Source organism: Dermacentor variabilis, unplaced genomic scaffold (genome assembly GCF_050947875.1).
Source record: "Dermacentor variabilis isolate Ectoservices unplaced genomic scaffold, ASM5094787v1 scaffold_13, whole genome shotgun sequence".
Lineage (NCBI taxonomy): Eukaryota > Metazoa > Arthropoda > Arachnida > Ixodida > Ixodidae > Dermacentor > Dermacentor variabilis.
In genome coordinates, this window is record NW_027460291.1 from 4938665 (window position 1) to 4958195 (window position 19531).

A 19531-nucleotide genomic window follows, 5' to 3' on the forward strand; every position below is an offset into this window, starting at 1 on the left:
ATCGACGGCGTCAACAGGATGAGCAACGTCGTTATACATCCGAAGAGCGAACATGCGTCTATCCTACAAGCGGCTACCAGAGAACCTCCTACCACTCTTGATTTTGCCGATCAGCCTCTCTTCTCTACCCTACCAACACACTTCTGAATTTTTGAGAATCTCGCAGCAGGTCGCCTTCTCCACGTCGTCGTTCCGTATCACCTCTCCGACCTGCATCTCATGCTTCCAACGCTCACTCGGAAAACTCTCCGATGCACTTTTAGGAGGTGCAACTGCGTCCACCGGACCACCTACAATTCCTCCAGAGCGACCGTCAAACTTCTCAGTGGTTGCAGAAGGTGTGCTCGTCGCAGCTGTCATTGAAACAGGAGCCGCCCTTTTGATTATTCGGGCACACCTTTGTCCCTGCCTCCGGAAAGTAATGACGCCTTATTGCGGCCTGTCGCTGCGTGCAGTGACTAACGCCATTGTTCATCCCATGTCGCAATGTACAGTTCGTGTATTCATTGACGGAATACGTCATCACATTGTTTTCGCTGTGTTTCCCGGGTGTTTCCACAAAGTTATTTTAGGATGGGAATTCTTGTCTTCGGCGTCCGCTGCGATCTCTTGTCGTCAGCGACCCGTAAACCTGAATGCCACCGGTTACTCTCTTCCTGATTATGAAGAACGCCTGCGCCTCATCACCTCCTCCGATTATGTTCTTTGGCCATCCAGAGAAGAAATTATGCCAATTCCAGTGACATTTGCGATGGCGACGTTCTCATTCTTCTCTACGGTCATACGCTATCTAGAGGAATTCTTATTACCCCTGGCCATCTCGACTTCTCTAAGGGTTCTGCATTCCTCACCGCATTAAACCAAACTACCGAGCCTCGACTGCTACCCCGTCGATCGTGTGTCACTTGTGCTGCTGATAGACAGCATACTAATGCAGTTGTTCCCCTTTCGACTGTGCTACCCGAGTCAACGTCGTCGCCACTCACTGCCTCTTCCAGACCGCTGTCGGCAACCATAAGCCCTGACCTGACCCCTCCACAGAGTTGCGATCGGCTCGCACTATTAGAAAAACACCGTTCCTTGTTCGACATCAATTCGCCAGCCCTCGGTATGACGGCTGCTGCGACTCATCGCATACACACTGACGGCTTCCGCATTGTTCACCGGCGGCCATATCTCGTGTCTAATAAGGAGCACAAAGTCGTCGAGGAAAATGTGTCGGACATGCTTCGACGAAGGTCGTATTATGGTACGACCTTCTCCGAGCCCCTAGTCCTCTCCGGTTGTTCTACTGCCAAAGAAATAAGGTTCGGCGCGTTTTTTTGTCGGTTACCGTGACCTGAAAAAAAAAATCACGGGCAAGGATATTTACCCTTTCCCACTGATCGACGATGCGCTAGGTTCTTCACAGGGAGTCGATTATTTTTCGAGTCTTGATCTAGTCTTGATCCGGCTGCTGGCAAATACCGGTGTCAGAGTCCGACAAGGACAAAACCGCTTTTGCCACCCCACATGGGCTATAGGATTTTAATGTGCTGCCCTTTTGGATCTGCAATGCGCGTGCCACCTTCGAACGCCTTATAGATAATGTCCTGCGCGGTTTAAATGGAAGACCTATCTTTGATATCTCGAGGACATCGTAGTGTTCTCAAGCACGTTCTCGGAAAATCTGCAGCCTCTTCAACAAGTCCTAACGTGCCTCGCAAACGCTGGCCTACAGCTCAACACGAAAAAATTTACTTTCGCAGGAAAGACTATAAATGTTCTGGGGCACTTAGTCAGCAAAAATGGAATTCGACCGAACCCCGAGAAACTTTCCGCCGTCCTTGAATTTCCTCGTCCTCTGCGCCCAAAATATCTCCGAAGTTTTCCAGGATTGGCTTCGTATTTCCGGCGCTTCATACGCAACTTCGCTACGCTTGCGTCTCCGCTCCATCAACTACTCTCAAATAACGCGGCCTTCGTTTGGTCCGCCGACTGTGAAAGTGCCTTTTTGACGCTTCAGCAGGCCCTGACGTCCAACCCGGTACTGTGCCGTTTTGACCAATGTATAGCTATCATTCACACTTACGCCAGCAGTCATGATCGCCAGCAATCATGTTCTCCTGCAACGTGACAACATCTTGCGTGAACGAATCGTTGCTTACGCCAGTCGGACGCTGACTGCTGCTGAGAAAAATTACACCATCACCGAACAAGAGTGCCTCGATGTTGTTTAGGAAGCGCAAAAGTTTCGGCCATACCTCCACGGCCGTCACTTTTCAGTCGTCACCGACCATAGCGCACTGTGCTAGCTATGATCACTCAAGAACACATTGGTTCGCCTTGGTTGCTGGGTGATCTGTTTACAGCAGTATGATTTCGATGTTACCTTCAGGTCTGGTAAAAGTCACCAAGGCGCAGATACTCTATCTCGTTGCCCTTTGCGGAGCCATAATGACTCAGCATCGCCTAATCTAACTGATGTACAGCCCAAGCCCACTTCATCACCCTTGTCCGTATCAACCCTCGACTGGCTGAAACCTAATCACCAATCTGTCCTTGTTTCCTCCCAGCGTGCCGACCCATACTGTCGAACTATTCTCGACCGCATGCAAGGCTCTGCTTCACCTCCGAACGCCTGACTCCGTCGACAACTTAAACAATTCACAGTGTTCACAATTCACAACTTAAACAATTCCTTGCGTCGCTCTTGCGCTATGTATCCCAGTTTACGATTAAACAATTTAAGCTTCACGATGGTGCGTTGAATCGCTGTATTTATCACGTCGATGACAATACATTGGTAACCATCATACCACGTTCCCTGCAACGTGAGGTGCTTGAAGCATTTCATAATGATCCGACGGCAGATCACCTCGGATACCACAAAACATACGGCAGAATACGAAGTCTGTGCTCTTGGCCTGGCTTCGCTCCTGCTCCAGCCCGGTACGTCGCATCATGCGCTCTTTGTCAACGCCGCAAATGGTCCAAGACTCCTCCTTCTGATATTTTGCAACCTCTTCCTTCTCCCGCTCCACCTTTCGAGGTCGTCGGAATAGACTTGTACGGTCCTCTTCCCAAGACCTCCAATGGCAATCGCTGGATTGTTACGGCCGTTGACCATCTGATACGCTACGTCGAGACAGTCTGCATACAGTCTGGGCGTGCCACTAAAGTCACCGATTTCTTTCTACGCAACGTGCTCTTACGTCACGAAGCTCCGCGCGTTTTATCAGTTACCACGGCAAAGCTTTCGTCTCGTCTCCTCTTACCGAAGTTCTCCGCGCCTCCAACGCCGTTGACAAGAACACGTCGAGTTACCACTCGCAGGCCAACGGCTTGACAGAGCGTTTCCATTGTACTCTATCGGATATGATTGCTATGTTCATCAGCCTAGACCACACCAACAGGGGTGCAATCGTGCCGTTTACAATACATACAGCCGCACACAATACGGCTGTACAGCACACCACCAGCTTTTCTCCATTTTTACTCGTCGGTGGCCGCTCGCCTACTCTCGCTCTGGACGCCTCGTTCCTTACGGCTCCCGTGTCCTCAGCAATGGACACGGGAGCCTCGTAGAATGCCCTTCGCAGAACAATTTTTGTCTCGCTTCGAAGACTGCCGTCATTATGCCCGCATTAAGACCGACATCGCTCAGGATGTGCAGAAGCATCGCTACGACTCGACTCACCATGTTCTCATTTTTTCCCTTGGTGACGAAGTTCTATGGGCTCCTGTGCGCGCTCCCGGTTTATGCGAAAAATTCGCCAGTAGTTTTATCGGACCCTGCACTGTCATTATCAACAGCCGCACAGCCAATTCGTCGTCGTAGCTCGAGCTCGGCTGGCTGGATTAATTAACCATTTCCTTAATATATATATATATATATATATATACATATATATATATATATATATATATATATATATATATATATATATATATATATATGTTAGTGGGTAATATGCATGTGGCAGAGTGCAGACTGCCACTGCTGTGGCGTGAGACCCGAGCTCGGGCTGTTGATGCGAAGCGCTAGGACTCGATCTAGAGCTACCTGCGATCCCTCGAACATGCTGCAATAAACCCCATTTCATTTGGTGGAGGTGCGGGGTAACCTTGAAAACTGGAACTCCGAAGCCGGACGCTACCGACTGCTGCGACCATGCCTGACGAAACCACCCAGGAAGATGCACCACAGCCTCCGACGGTCATCGTTTCCGATGCATTGCGCCAGCGTGATCCTGCCATCTTTAGCGGCACTGATGATCATGACGTGGAGGATAGGTTGTCATCTTACGAACGGGTGAGCCAGCATAACAAGTGGGACAACGTCACCAAGTTGCACAACGTGCTGTTTTACTTAACCGGCGTCGCGAACCTATGGTTCCGAAACCACGAACACGATTTCACAACGTGGAGCAGTTTCACAGAAGTGTTCGGGCGCCCCGCTGTGCGCAAGCTTCGCGCAGAACAACGCTTACGGGGGCGCGCGCAACATCACGGTGAAACGTTCACAAGTTACATCGAAGATGTCATTGACCTGTGTAAGCGCGTGAATCCATCAATGGCGGAACAGGACAAGATAAAACACATTATAAAAGGCATTGATGAGGACGCATTTCAAATGTTGTTAGCGAAGGATCCGCGTACCGTGGCCGAAGTTATCAATTTGTGCCAAAGTTTTGACGAGCTACGGAAACAACGCATCTTAGCTCGGCGCCCACCGCCTACGGAAGATTCGTTAGCAGCATTGGTTATTGGCGACAACCACACAACTTTGCTGACGCAAATAAAAGAATTTGTGCGCGAGGAGGTCGCGCGACAGCTCTCGATTTTGCCGACCACGGAGAAGCCTTCTCCACATTTGGCTCCAGCGATCCGACAGATAATTCAAGAGCAAGTGACCGAAGCTGTTCCACCTCCGCGTCAGCCGGCTCCTGTGGCCGCGCCTCTGACGTATGCTGAAGCCGCTGCACGGGCGCCTCGTCTGCCGGGATTCTCTCCTCCGCCTTCAGCGCCTCTCCAGCCGGTGTTCTCTCATCCGCCTTCGCCTCGCCAGCAGGTGGCTCCCTTTTTCAGCGCACAGCAGCAAGGTACAAATCCTTGGCGCACTGCTGACGACCGCCCAATATGCTATGCCTGCGGTACACCGGGACACGTAGCGCGCTTCTGCCGCCGGCGCTTGCCGGCCTTCGTGGGCACCGCGCGACCACCCAGCTCCGGCTTCCGACCATTCCGTATGCCTCAGCAATCACCACCGCAAGTCTACGCTGCTGATGACATACCAGCACCGCAGTCGCAGCTCTACAGTACTCGTCGCTCGCCTTCCCCTCGTCGGCGCTCACGCTCACCCATGCGTCGTAGGCCCACTGCCAGTACTACTGAGGCGGAAAACGGATTTCCGCAGTTCCTGAGGTACGAACTGCGTCATCATCGGAACATCAAAGTCCTCGTTTTTCCCCCGCTAACGTTATTGAAGTGTCCGTTGATGGCATCAAATGTCTTGCGCTCGTCGATACAGGTGCTGCTGTATCCGTGATTAGTGAGAAACCTTGCCGTGAATTACAGAAAGTGACCATGATGCCTTCGGTACTATTGCTTAGAACAGCCAGCGCACAAGTTCAGCCAGTCGCTATGTGCACTGCCAGGGTGCTGATTCGAGACATGTTGTATTCGATTGATTTCTGTGTGTTAACTTGTTGCTCCTACGATGTGATTCTCGGTTGGGATTTTCTGTCGCGCATTACGCCGTCATTGACTGTGCACGTGCTGAGGTTCAGTTCTCCGTTCTGTGCGATTTGCCGTCGCACGACTTTCAATTTCCGGATGTTACCAGGATGTGTGTAGCTTCAGATACTCACCTGCCCCCTCACAGAGCGGTATTTGTCCCTCTTTCATGCGCATCGCTTGCCGAAGCGACGGTCATGTTTTCACCCGCTGACCTCTTCATTCGCCGCCAGCCTATATTGTTGCCTTTCGCCCTCCTCACGGAACACAATGGGCCTGCAGAAATATTGATTTCTAACCCAAATTCGTACACTTTGGCTTTGCACTCTGGCGAGACTATTGGTACCATCCAGACTGTGGATGCTGACGTTATTGTGCATTTACCTGTTCCCGACGACGTGGATACTGCCAACGTAACAGCACTGGCACCCCATGTGCCATCTAACCGAGTATCACCGGATGTTTTTTGTCGCTCTATTGCCGATGACCTCGAGCCGACACAACGTGAGCGGCTTATTACTCTTTTAAATGATTTTCACGCCTCTTTTGACTGCAACCAAGCATCATTAGGCCGCACAAGTACCGTCTCTCACCACATTGATACGGGACATCATGCATCATTACGCCAGCGTCCGTACCACGTGTCATCCACCGAGCGTCGTGTCATGGCCGAGCAAGTTGAAGACATGCTTGAACGTGGTGTTATCAAGCCATCCTGCAGCCCTTGGTCGTCGCCTGTAGTACTCATTAAGAAAGAAGATGGCTCGATTCGTTTCTGTGTGGACTATCGTCGCCTCAACAAGATTACACGAAAAGATGTCTATCCTCTACCGCGCATAGATGACGCCCTGCATTGTCTTCATGGTGTCGAATTCTTTTCTTCTTTGGACTTGCGATCGGGCTATTGGCAAGTGCCGGTGGATGAATCCGACCGCTTGAAGACAGCTTTCATTACGCCTGATGGCCTGTATGAGTTTACAGTAATGCCATTCGGCCTCTGCAATGCGCCTGCGACATTCGAAAGGATGATGGTCAATATTCTACAAGGGCTCAAATGGAAGACGTGCTTGTGTTATTTAGACGACGTGGTAGTTTTCTGTCCTGATTTCACTACTCACCTCTCTCGTCTACGCGAAGTCCTTACTTGCTTTGCCACCGCCGGCCTTCAACTTAACTTGAAAAAGTGCCGCTTCGGAGCCCGCCAGCTGACCATACTTGGCCATGTCGTGTCCAAAGACGGCGTGCTTCCCGACCCTGACAAACTTCGTGCTGTCGCAGAATTTCCGCGGCCGACTACAGTGGAAGAGCTCCGAAGTTTTCTCGGTCTTTGCTCTTATTTTCGACGCTTTGTGCGCAATTTTGCCTGCATCATAGCTCCCCTGACGAAGCTCCTGGCTGGCGCGGGTGACCTTCGCGACTGGACTCCGGCATGTGACCAAGCCTTCTCCACTTTACGTTGTCTCCTTACCTCACCGCCTGTTCTACCCCACTACGACCCGAGTGCACCGGCTGAAGTTCATACCGACGCCAGCGGCGTTGGTCTTGGAGCCATCCTTGCACAACGGAAGCCTGGCTTTCCAGAATATGTGGCTGCATATGCAAGTCGTGCTCTCAGGAAGGCAGAATCCAATTATTCTGTCACGGAAAAAGAATGTTTGGCTATAGTTTGGGCCTTAAACAAATTTCGCCCTTACTTGTATGGCCGTCCGTTCGACGTTGTGACGGACCACCACGCGCTCTGCTGGCTTGCATCACTGAAAGACCCGTCGGGTCGTCTTGGACGTTGGGCTCTTCGGCTCTAAGAATTTGACATTCGCGTCATTTAGCGATCCGGGCGCCAACATTCTGATGCAGATGCGCTCTCCCGTTCGCCCATGCAATCCGACGAAACCTTCATCCATAGAGTGCCCGGTTGCTACGCTTGCTGTTACTAACATGCCATCTGAACAGAGAAAAGATCCGTGTATTGTGTCTCTCATTGACATTCTTAGCAGTTCTTCAACGTCTACATGCCCTCGAGCCCTTCGTCGCCAAGCCACCCACTTCGTGCTACAGGACGCCATCTTGTACCGCCGAAACTATTAGCCAGACGGTCTCAAATGGCTGCTAGTCATCCCTCGCCATTTGCCTTCCGACGTATGCACGTAACCTACCAGCGGCTCCGCCAGCGGTACTACTGGCGCGGCATGTATTTTTATGTCCGCAAATACATTCGGTCATGCGCAGCCTGTCAGCGACGCAAGACATCTTCTCATACGACAGGCCCTCTGCAACCTTTACCATGTCCTGCACGTCTTTTTGATCGGGTTGGCAGTGACCTTTATGGGCCTCTTCCATGCAGTGCTAACGGAAATCGTTGGATAATTGTCGCAATAGACCACCTCACAAGATATGCTGAAACTGCTGCACTTGCTTCGGCTGCTGCTCGCGACGTCGCCGCATTCATCTGAAGGCATTTCGTCTTACAGCACGGCGCACCGCGAGAACTGCTCAGTGACCGAGGCCGTGTCTTCTTGTCCGAAGTTATTAATGAGCTACTCGCCGCGTGCCGCACTATTCACCGCACTACTACGGCGTATCACCCACAGACTAACGGTCTAACGGAACGATTCAACCGCACTCTTGGGGACATGCTCACCATGTATTTTGCGTCTGATCATTCCAACTGGGACGATGTCCTCCCTTTTGTGACGTACGCATACAATCCTGCCGTTCAGGCTACCACAGGCTTCTCACCATTTTTCCTTCTTTATGGACGCGAACCATAAACTACCTTCGACACCGTACTACCATATCACCTGGATGCCTCTGAATTCACCCCTTTTTCCGAAGTTGCTCGCTATGCTGAAGAGTGCCGCCAACTGGCTCGCTCGTTCACGTCGGATACCCAAGGAACCCATAAAGATCGCCAAGACAATGATCAGCCCACACAGTCCTTCGCCGTGGACTCTCACGTCTGGCTTCGGCTGCCCTTCCAAGCCCCAGGCCTTAGCCCAAAGCTTGCTCCGAAATATCAAGGTCCGTACCGGATCGTCGCGTGTACTTCGGCTGTGAATTATGTGGTTGAACCGATGACGCCATTTTCGGGCAAACGCCGCCGTGCCCGCGAGACCGTTCACGTCAGCCGTCTGAAGCAGTACCACGACCCCCTTATCGTATCGTCAACTTAGGTCGCCAGGATGGCTCCTCTTCGCCGCGGTGGAAGTTGTAGTGGGTAACATGCATGTGGCACAGTGCGGACTTCCACCGCTGCGGCGCGAGACCCAAGCTCGCGCTGTTGATGCGAAGCGCTAGGACTCGTGATCTAGAGCTACCTGCGATCCCTCGAACGAGCTGCAATAAAGTGCATTTCAATATATATATATATATATATATATATATATATATATCGCCATCCGCAGACGATGCGTGCCGACGCTGGGGTGAGGAGCTTTTCGAGTCGTTGTCGGAAGGCAGCACTCATAATAGAAAGATGTGCGCCTGTATCGATGAGTGCAGTGACAGGATAGCCGTCAACGTCAAGAAGGTTTTGGTTCGTAGGTAACGTGAGCAGAGAATTTCAGGGCAGGGTCGGCAACGCAGCTTCACCTCCAGAAGCTGCAGTGCCTAGTTTTCCGGCTGGGTCCGGGAGGCGATAGGCGGTGAGGAGATGCGGCGTGGTTGGGGCGAACGAGACTGATGGCGTCGAGGTGAAGGCGAGCGGCTGTAGCGAAGGTTCGGAGCAAGGGCATCAGCGGCAGTGGGTTCATGGCGGGTGGCATAGGGAACAGAAAGTCCAAAGGTGCGGGAATAAGTGGCGGCGTATGTCCGAGGAGGTGGTGGCCATCGGTTGCGGCATTGACGAGCGACGTGGCCGATGCGACAGCAGTGGAAGCGGATCGGCCTAAATACAGGTTTACGCCATTCGGAAGGGTTGTAGCGAGATGTGGAAGAAAAGGACTGCCGGGGACGAGGAGGGCCGATAGAGAACTGGGGAACGCTGGGTTGAGACGTTGAACACGCGAAATTCAGACCCATGTTCTCAAATTCCTGTCTGACTACGGCCTGAATCATTGCAATCGTGGTTGCTGGCGGATCGGGAGGCGTAGCGTAGAAAGCTGGCGAACAGGTGGCCTCGAGCTCGCGGCGAACGATGCAGGTGACGTCGTCAAAGGTTCAAAAGGACGTCTTGTTCGGCGAGCTGGTCACAATTCATCTTGGGTACTAGGCGCGAAAACACACACGACAGAAGGAAGGCGACGGGACAGAGCGCCACTTACAACTGCTTCATTAGGAGGCACACCACATACTTAAATACCCGTCTTAGACGCAAGGACCACAATCACATCAAGATTAATATGGAAGTGAACTGGTTAAATATTTCTTTTCAGCCATATATAAAGATAGTGACGGGTCGCTGACGCACATGCTTCCTTTCTTTCAGATAAAGAAAGCTTCAATTACTTCCCGAGCTTTTTTGATCTTTACTCTTTGCTAGAATCCACGCCCCTGCAAAACATGGCTCACAAGAGCGTGACGGGCAAGACTTAATGTGCTTGGGAATGTTTGGCCCTTCTCTATCTTGCTCTACATTTCATTCATGTTCCCTGATTCGGTCGTTAACGCAGCGCCCAGTTTGGCCTATGTAGGAGCGGCCGCATGAAAGGGAGATTTCGTACACGACACCTTCGGCGCACTTCATAAACGGTCGCGAATGCTTGGTGCCGCATCCATTTTTATCGTCTCGTATTCTTTCGATACGAGAACAAAGGCTTCCTAGCTTTTTGGGGGCTGAAAACACAAGCGCAACTCATGCCTGCTAGCAACCTTGTTTAAATTGTGGGCCATCTTGTGTACATAGGGCACCACCACAGGCCTCACCACCTCATCTCGACGGGGATCTTCCCCAGCTCTCACAGGCGCACTCTTCATTTTTTTTGTAGCAGGCTTTCAGCGACTGCCATCACAATCAAGTCAGGAAATCGAGCTGAAGACAGCCTGGTCAATTGGTTCTGGAAGCTAAACTGCATCTTGTGAGGGCACGATATTCCAAGGGCGGATTTCAGGCCCAAAGTGAAGAAATCCCCCATTTTATTTATTTCGAATGGGCGGAGTCGTATGGCAGAAGTCCTTTCTTTGCACAAGGTGCATATGCACAACAAATCCGATCCGCCCAAAACTCAATATTTATGTCTAGAAACTGTAGGTGGTTCCCCTGAGGTGGTGGCCTGACGCGGTCGACCCTCACATGTCGACGTAGCGGCAGTGTTGGGTAGCCGCGTGAAATGGTGTGTGATACGACGGCTCTTAGCTTGCTCAAGGCGACGGCATTCTTTAATGATGGCGTCGATTGTCGAGACGTTGCCGAAAACAAGCAAATTAAAAGCGTCGTCGGTGATGCCTTTTAGAACATGTGACACTTTATTTGCTTCAGACATAGCATCGTCAGCTTTGCGGCACAGAGCCAAGACGTCGAGGATGTATCAAACGTATGGCTCTGTAGATGTCTGAACAGGACACGCAAGAGCCTTTCTCGCGGCAGCCTTGCCGCCACTGGGGTCGCCGAACAGTTCCCGTAGCTTTTCTTTGAAACTGTCCCGACGGGTTATCTCGTCGTCATGCGTATGGTGCGACACGCGTGGCGCGCTCCCGAGATAAAAGATGACACTGGCGAGCATAATCGCTGGGTCCCACATGTTATTAGCCCTGGCGTGTTCATAGACGTTGATCCAGTGGTCAACGTCCTGTCCCTCCAGGCCAGAGAACACACCAGGGTCGCGATGTTGGGCAACAATGACGATTGGAGCAATTGCACAAGCCGAAGCCGTTGCAGAGGCGGTCTCGCCCCCGGGCGGCATGGTGACAAGCTCGATGTACCGACCACATCGGAGTTCCGTGGTGAGGACACGGACACCACACCTCCACCAGATTGTTACGTGTAGAAAGACATAGTCGCAAAAAGGCTATTTACAGTGCAACCAGACAGCCAGGCCACCCGCCAAGGCACAGACCAACTGCGACGTCGTTCTCGCGGCGGCTCGTCTACGAAATATATATCTATATATATATATATATATAACGAGAAGAGAGGGGGTTAACCGAGGGGCCCGATTTTTATTAGTCATATCTTAAGAAGCCAACAAACACTGACACCAAGGACAACACCGGCGAAATTACTTGTGCTTAATAAATGAAATAAAGAAACAATAGACTAATAGAAATTAAAATGGATGAAAAAACAACTTGCCGCAGGTGGAAACCAAACCCACAACCTTCGCATTTCGCGTGCGATGCTCTACCAATTGAGCTACAGCGGTGCCGTCTTCCCATGCACTTTCTTGGGTATTTATGTGTCCTAGTAGAACCCTGGGAGTGTTAGCCAGCGCCACCACTCACAGACCTTGGCGGCGGACGTGGAACGTCTTTTTTGCCGCAGGCGTCACGAGAACGTGATCTTTTAGGGTGAAATCAACTGGTCAATAAACCCACATGTGCTACCTGAAGGCATCAATGTTGCCGGATTCGAGACCCTCGTTATGTATTGAACGAGAAGAAAAGGGGTTAAGCGAGGGGCCCGATTTTTATTAATCATATCATAAGAACCCAACAAACACTGACACCAAGGACAACACAGCGGAAATTACTTGTGCTTAATAAATGAAATAAAGAAACGATACATTAATGGAAATTAATGTGGATGAAAGAACAACTTGCCGCAGGTGGGAACCGAACCCACAGCCTTGACATTTCGCGTGCGATGCTCCACCAATTGCGAAGGCGAAGGTTGTGGGTTCGGTTCCCCCCTGCGGCAAGTTGTTTTTTCATCCACTTTAATTTCCATTAATGTATCGTTTCTTTATTTCATTTATTAAGCACAAGTAATTTCCCCTGTGTTATCCTTGGTGTCAGTGTTTGTTGGCTTCTAATGATATGACTAATAAAAATCGGGCCCCTCGGCTAACCCCCTTTCTCCTCGATCAATACATAACGAGGGTCTGGAATCCGGCAACATTGATGCCTTCAGGTAGCATATGTGGGTTTATGGACCAGTTCCCTTCACCGTAAAAGATCACGTTCTCGTGACGCCTGCGGCAAAAAAGACGTTCCACGTCCGCCGCCAAGGTCTGTGAGTGGTGGCGCGGGCTAACACTCCCAGGGTTCTACTAGGACCCATAAATACCCAAGAAAGTGGATGGGAAGACGGCGCCGCGGTAGCTCAATTGGTAGAGCAGCGCACGCGAAATGCGAAAGTTGTGGGTTCGGTTGCCACCTGCGGCAAGTTGTTTTTTCATCCACTTTAATTTCCATTAATCTATCGTTTGTTTATTTCGTTTATGAAGCACAAGTAATTTCCCCTGTGTTGTCGTTGGTGTCAGTGTTTGTTGGCTTCTTATGATATGACTATATATATATATATATATATATATATATATATATATATATATATATATATATATATATATAATATCTCATCAGCCTATTCATGTCCACTGCGGGACGAAGGCCTCTCCCTGCGATCTCCAAGTACCCCTGGGCTGCGCCAACCGATTCCAACCCACAATTTTCCTAATTTCGTCGCACCACCTAGTCTTCCGCCGTCCTCTACTGCGCTTCCCTTCTCTTGGTACCCATTCTGTTACCTTAATGGTCCAACGGTTATCTAATCTGCGCATTGCGTGACCTGCCCAATGCCATTTCTTTCTTAATGTCTATTAGAATATCGTCTATACCTGTTTGCTCTCTGATCCATACTGCACTCTTTCTGTCTCTTAAGGCTATGCTTAGCTTTCTTCGTTCTATCGCTCTGTGTGCGGTCCTTAACTTGTTCTCAAGCTTCTTTTTCAGCCCGTCTCTGCGCCGTATGTCAGCACCGGTAAAATGCACTGATTGTATACTTTCCTTTTCAATGCTAACGGTAAGCTACCATTCAGGAGCTCACGATGTCTGCCGTATGCGACCAAACCCATTTTTATTCTTGTGTGAATTTCCTTCTCATGGTCCGGGTTCCCTGAGATTGCTTGACCTAGGTAAACGTACTCCTCCACAGACTCTAGAGGCAGACTCCCGATCTTGAACTCTTGTTCTCTCGCCAGGTTATTTATCATTATCTTTGTCTTCTCCATAATAATCTTCAGCTCCACTCTTACACTCTCCATGTTAAGGTCCTCAATCATTTGTTGTAACTCGTCTGCACTGTTGCTGAATAGAACAATGTCAGCGGAAATCCGAAGGTTGTTCAGGTATTCGCCGTCAATCTTTACTCCTAAGCCCTCCCAGTTTAATAGCTTCAATTCTTCTTCTAACCACGCAGTGAATAGCATTGGAGAGATTGTGTCTCCATGTCTGACCCCTTTCTTTAGAGGTATCTTCATACTTTTCTTGTGTAAAATTGAGGTGGCTGTGGAATCTTTGTAGATATTTTCCAGGGTATTTACGTAAGCGGGCTGTACTCCTTGATCTCGCAATGCCTCAATGACTCCTGGTATCTCTACTGAATCAAATGCTTTTTCGTAATCTATGAAAGCCATATAGAGAGGTTTATTGTACAGTGCGAATTTCCCGATAACCGGGTTAACGACATGGATGTGATCCATTGCAGAGTAACCTTTCCTGAAGCCAGCCTGCTGCCTTGGTTGACTAAAGTCCAGTGTTGTTATTTTATCGGAGAATATTTTGGTAAATATTTTGTATAATACACGGAGTAAGCTAATGGGCCTAGATTTATTAAATCTTTAACGTCGCCCTTCTTGTGGATTAGTATAATGCTTGCATTCTTCCAGTTTTCTGGAACCCTTGCAGTCGATGGACACTTCGTATAGAGAGCCGCCAGTTTTCCTAGCATTATGACTCCTCCATCTTTCATTAAATCGACTGTTCCATCCTCTCCTGCGGCTTTTCCCCGTTTCATGCCTTGCAAGGCCTTTCTGACCTCATCTCCAGTTACAGGAGTTTCTGTATACTGTTCATTATTGTTTTGAATAGAGTGCGCCAGAGCCGTCGGGGTTTTGTATAGGTCAGTATAGAATTATTCCGCTGCTTTTACTATATCTTCTATGTAGCTGATGAATTACCCTGCTTATCTTTAAGCGCATACATCTTGGTTTGTCAAATGACAAGTTTCTTTTTCACTGATATCAGGCTGCATGCATATTTTGCAGCTTCTTCAATCTTTCTCACGTTATAGTTTTAAATATCACTTATTTCCGCCTTGTTGATCAATTTTGACAGTTTCGCGAATTCTATCTTATCTCTTGAGTTGGACACTTTCATTCTTTGTCGTTTCTTTATTAGGTCCTTTGTTACTTAGGAGAGCTTGCCTGCTGGTTGCCTTGGTGCCTTGCCTCCCACTTCAATTGCTGCCCCTGAAGCCAGCCTCGTTACGGTTTCATTCATTACCTCTGTCATCATCATCATCTATCTGTTATAAGGCTGCATATTTGTTTACAAGTACCAGCCCAAATTTGTCTGCTTTTACCCTTACTACCTCTAAGTTGACCTTTCTTTTCTTGACCAATTTTACTCTTTCTCTGTTTCAATTGAGGGCGATTCTGGCCCTCACTAACCTATGATCCCTACATTTTACCCTACCTATTACTTCGACATCCGGCACTATGCTGGGATCGGCAGAAAGTATGAGATCAATTTCATTTCTTGTTTCACCATTAGGGCTTTTTCAGGTCCATTTTCTGTTGCTACGTTTCCTGAAAAACGTGTTCACTATTCTCAGCTTATTCCTTTCTGCGAATTCTACCAGCATCTCACCTCTAGCATTTCTAGAATCGACACCGTAGTTGCCAATTGACTGTCCACCAGCATGCGTTTTCCCTATTTTTGCATTTAAGTCCCCCATTACTATTGCATACCGCGCTTGCACTTTTCTCATTGCTAATTCAACATCGTCATAAAACTGATATACTTCCTCATCGTCGTGACTACCTTTAATCTATGCCTTTTACTCAATTTGATTACGACTACTGCTTCCGCATGCTGTAGAATTCGTCAATGTTGCCCGCTATCTTCTTATGGACTAGGAATGCTACCCCGTATTGCTTCTTATCTGGGATACCTCTATAGCAGAGGACATGGCCGTTATTCAGCAATGTGTAAACCTCACCCGTTCTTCAAATCTCACTAAGGCCAATAATATCCCAAACAATGTCTGATAGTTCTTCGAAAAGTCCTGCTAAGCTTACCTCACTCGAGATGGTTCGGGTGTTTAATGTTGCAAGGGTCAGTTTCCATTGACGGCCTGTCCGGACCCATGTATTCTTAGCACCCTCTGCTGCATTGCAAGTCTGACCGCCGCCTTGATCAGTTGATCCGCAGCCACTGGCGACTGAGGGCCATTTCATTGAGATCATTTTATTACGGAGGTTGTGGCCGAATAATGCATCAGGGATTCCAGTTCCTGTTCTGGTGAGGGAGTGTCTTTGTTCAAGCATAGTGGGCCTTCCTAATTTGGTTGTACGTGGATTAGTATAGCCCCACTCGCTCTCGGCATCTTCCGCCGGTGTCCGGCGCCACTCCAAGCCTGCAGATGTTGTGCATTGGAGGATGACATAGGCAGTTACACCATCGTTACAAAAAAAAAGGGGGGGGGGGATTTGAACTTCTGTTTACCGCAACCGAGCATAAGACATAGCTGAGTAAGATAATCCCGCAGGCGGCTAGGCTACCTTTTCGCCGATAAGTATGTCCCAGAGGGCCCTACAAGCGTAAGAGATCGGCTAATTTGTTCGCGTTTGCGGGTTTGTGCTGATCAGCGCAGGTTGCACGACATAGTGTCTGCATTTGATATATATATATATATATATATATATATATCCTTTCATTTACCTAGAAGTTTAGTCATGCGCTTTTCTTGTTCGCGCCACGCAGTTAATAAATCTAGTTTACCCGTGCTCTTCAATATTCCGCCAACAAGAAGCTGGTGTGAAGCTACCCGACAAAATTTGTTTAAGTAGCTTCATGTTGCAGCTTGGTGGCTGCTCTGACAAAATTGCGCGTTACGTATAGAGAACTGCGGTGAAGACAGAAGTTCACCGGGCTAAAATTACAATCGGTAACGGCCGAAAAGAGTCATGGGCGCAACAAAGCAAATAAGGACATCTTCAAAAATGTACCGCACCAGCTTTCTGCAAAAAGAACTGACAGCCATTCCACTCTGTAAGATGGAATGGCAGCGAAAGCTGACGACAGTCAAATCTCTCAAGCGAAAAGCAAAGTGCTGTCGCTGCCATTCAATCTTCTCTGACGGGAATGGTAGTGATATTATTGTGTTGCGAGTCTGGTGTCGTTGCTCGTTCGGAGGTGACCGGCATCGCGATCATCGTTTTCGTTCAGCATCGCGGGAACGTTCTTCGTCGGTGGTCGTTTCGCGCCGGCTCCTTTTACATTGTCGTTGCTGTTTCCTCTGGTGCTCCTCGTGCGCATGCTATTTTTCCGGTGAACAAACTATAGGTGTCCACCCCGTCGATAACGCAGCTGTTTTTAGCGCCAGTATCTCTGCTGCTTATATAGTGCGATAACCTTGACGTCCCGCTATTGTTTATGGCGAGCGTTCTAATCTGTTCCCCATTTTGACATGTGCGCCGCCGCACTGCACCCGTACATGATAGATCGCGCACACACATAAACTATGAAACCCATTGTACGTGGGTTTGTTAGAAATTGCTCAGTCTGTTTCTGTTGCCCGACGCCGACAGAACTACGGAAGGTTAGTTATATACAGCTTTCGCTGTAAAACGGCTCCACGCAACGAACGCGCGCTCGCTAGCAGGTGACGCTTTTCACAATGGCAGCAAAATTGAAAACAACGTGTTGGATAATTCATGCCTCAAATATATGTGTGGCAAGGTGATGCAAACATAAATTTGCGATTGAAATAAGTATTTCAAGAGAGTACAATGCGAAATGGGCCTCGGCATCCGCAGCGAAAGTAGGTTGAATATGTAGCGGAGCGCGTCTCCGCCTCAATCCAGTTCGCTTGCAGCGACCTGGCGCAATTTTCCCACACGCGGCGCCTCAACAAGAGAGCGCCGTGCGGCCCACGCGGCCTCATTCGAGTACAGCCAGACCAGTGCGCATACGCACGTTGCGCAGCTGATGCCACATGCGCTGCCGGGCAAAGCAGCCGCCTGATTGTGGCGGTCGTCGTGCCGTTTCTATAGGGTCGCCGTCCATGTGTACAAACCAAAGTCAACACAAAAAAAGAGCTAACTAATAAAGAATAACATGAAAACAAACGTAATAACATAATTCGGACACGGTGTAAGATTTTGCTGGTTGCTAGCACACGAGGCTGCCAACGAGCTGTTGCATGTTGCCATGCATGTTGCTTGGGCCACGTCTTCCACGGCTCACGTTTCAGTGGACTCTGATAGTACACATACAGGGACACTAACTCCACCGAATGCATTCCACGACACGGGCCACGCATGGGTGCAATATAATTTGGAATTAAAATTTGTCTCTGCCGCTATATATCTCGCACGCGTGTCAAGATCACGGAGAAAAACATAAAAACGCGAGAAATAATCACTCACAATGTGGAAAAAGCATTCATTTGTCTGTGAATGCCTGAACGTTTGGCACGAACGAAAGCGTCGCGCAAACGTTACGCTGCAAAGGACATTTCTGGGCAACAATCCTCAGAAATATAGCGCTTTCATGCGATACTCACTGTTTCGTCTGCAAAATGCTGGCGTCGACGAGGCACGATCCGCTTTCCGAGTGAAAGAAGCGATGCCGCGTACTCCAAGGATCAAGAAGGGTCGCTGGTTAACGCATTCAAACCACTAAACGGAGAGCAGGTTCTGCGAGTGTTATAAATTAAAGAAAAACAAAGGCGTCGACCGACTTGACCGAGCAACCGAGGCCACTACCAGCCGTGAACGATGCGAAAGCGGGAAAGATTTCAAGGGCACGTTGGAAGAGAAAACTAAAGGCATCGCGAGGGTGAGCTCACGCAATGCTCTCTCTCAAGGCATTCGGTCACGTGATAGCTCGAGGCGTCGAGGCGAAGCCAGGGCCGCCGTACAAGGGGGAAGGTAAAAAACTCGGATGCCATCCTCCTTCCATGTTTACACGAAGATTCTCCAGAAACGTGCTTGGAGTACGGCGCCCACTCTAAAAGGTACAACGCTCGCGGCGTTAGCCAGGGAGCTCCCTCATAGATACATGGAAATGGAAGGAATTGAAAAACAGGAATAGTACACCGATTAAAAAAGTTCCCCGGTGTGAGCAATATCTCCCGCAAGAGGCGCCGTAGTAAGCGCAGTTTTAACCTACAAGCTTTCTTGCACACTGATCGAAGCGATATTCTTACATGACAACGAGTACAAAATTAATATTCCTAATGATCCATTGCACCTTTGTGTACTTACTATGGTGTACTGGAATGGCACAGTGTGTCGTCCGTACAGCAAAGCAATGGTAGAACCGGGGATGCTTCTGCGATGACGTCACCGGTAGGGCGCTGCGATCGACCGGCGTGCCTAGAGCATAAAATTTAAACATGTTGTGTACAACTTGCTGCAATTATGGACTAAAACGCTGTCAAAATATTGAAATTAAGATAATTGACAAAAAAGCACACAAACCATAAGGATATATGAAAACGGCATCTAAGCTTGCACCTTTCCAACCACAGATCATGCAGTGTTCCTGGTCGTCGGCTCAGCGTTTACGTTGCAGGAAACAAACAAACACTCGTCTACTCATTCCAATCTGTACGCACGCGTACGATTTTAGTATTTCGAATCACACGACGATAAGGAGTCTGGAAGGAGCACCTGCACTGTGCCTGGTGGGTTGCATGTTGCATCGGCCAGAA

At 49.2% G+C, this 19531-nt stretch overlaps 1 protein-coding gene across 2 annotated transcripts in view; it reads right to left on the reverse strand.

Annotated features, from left to right (window-relative positions):
- LOC142566670 (cytochrome P450 3A43-like) overlaps positions 1 to 18589 on the reverse strand; it is a 169162-nt gene extending 150573 nt beyond the window's left edge. For both annotated transcript variants that reach the window (XM_075677503.1, XM_075677502.1), the window contains exon 1: positions 18380 to 18589. The gene's annotated coding sequence lies outside the window, so the exon portion shown is untranslated. The remainder of the gene's footprint in view (positions 1 to 18379) is intronic.
- Positions 18590 to 19531: the final 942 nt, after the last annotated feature.